Source organism: Colobus angolensis, unplaced genomic scaffold (genome assembly GCF_000951035.1).
Source record: "Colobus angolensis palliatus isolate OR3802 unplaced genomic scaffold, Cang.pa_1.0 Scaffold66, whole genome shotgun sequence".
In the NCBI taxonomy this organism is placed as follows: Eukaryota; Metazoa; Chordata; class Mammalia; order Primates; family Cercopithecidae; genus Colobus; species Colobus angolensis.
The window spans coordinates 122,755-124,251 of NW_012120265.1; positions in this window are offsets into that span (position 1 = coordinate 122,755).

The window sequence follows — 1,497 nt, forward strand, 5'->3', positions numbered from 1 at the left end:
CGCCTGGCTAGTTTTTTGTATTTTTTAGTAGAGACGGGGTTTCACCGGGTTAGCCAGGATGGTCTCGATCTCCTGACCTCGTGATCTGCCCATCTCGGCCTCCCAAAGTGCTGGGATTACAGGCTTGAGCCACCACGCCCGACCTGGTGCTTTTTTAAGTGGGAGAGGTCCCTAAAAGATTATTGCCTGGAGGAAAAGTTTTGGTAATTAACTTTTATTGTTGTTTGCTTGCTTAAGAAACAACTGGGGGCCCAGAGCAGTGAGTGGCTCTTGCCTGTAATCCCAGCACTTTGGGAGGCCGAGGCGGGTGAATTACTTGAGCCCAGGACTTCCAGACCAGCCTGGACAACAAAAATTGGCCAGGCATGGTGTAGTGCACCTGTAATCCCAGCTACTCGGGGGGCTGAGGTGGGAGGATCACTTAAACCCGGGAGGCAGAGGCTGCAGAGAGCCAATATTGCTCCACTGCACTCCAACCTGCTGGGCGACAGAGTGAGACTGTCTCAGAAAACAATTGGAATGTTCATCAAAGCACTATTCATAACAGCCAAAAAGTAGAAACAACCCAAATATCCATTAGAGAATAAATAAGAAAACTGTGATCCATCCACATAATGGAATATTATTCAGCCATGAAAAGGAATGAAGCACTGATCCATGCTACAATGTGGATGAGCCCCCAAAACACGCTGAGTGAGAGAAGCCAGACACAAAAGCCCACGTAGTGTTGAGAGTCCATTGATATGAAATGTACAGAACAGCCGGGGCTGGTGGTTCACACCTGTAATCCCAGCACTTTGGGAGGCTGAGGCAGGTGGATCACCTGAGGTCGGGAGTTCAAGACCAGCCTGACCAACATGGAGAATTGTTCAGTTTAAGAATGGCGAGGCCAGGCGCAGTGGCTCACACCTGTAATCCCAGCACTTTGGGAGGCCGAGGTGGGCGGATCACCTGAGATCGGGAGTTCGAGACTAGCCTGACCAACATGGAGAAACCCTGTCTCTACTTAAAAAAATGCAACATTAACTGGGTGTGGTGGCACATGCCTGCAATCCCAGCTACTTGAGAGGCTGAGGCAGGAGAATTGCTTGAACCCCGGAGGTGGAGGTTGCTGTGAGCCGAGATTGAGCCATTACACTCCAGCCTGGGCGACAAGAGTGAAACTCCATCTCAAAAAAGAAAAAAAGAAGAATGCCTTACCACTATTGAATGACTGGCCTGGCTCGCTCTCAGAGCTAGAATACAAAACTCAGGTTTCATCTTGTTCATTATCTTTTCTCTCCATGTGTTTCTAATTAGTTTTTAAAGGTAGATATTAAATAAACAAGGTAAATTAACGTGGCAAACAATTTAAAAAGCATATAAGAGTAAACCAAAAACTAAGTCTCCCATTCCTGTTCTGCAGTCCTTCAGAGGTAGTCACTGCTATGAATTTCTTTCCAGAGATATTCTGTGTATTATGCATATACCATCATATGTGTATATGTTAATGTATGT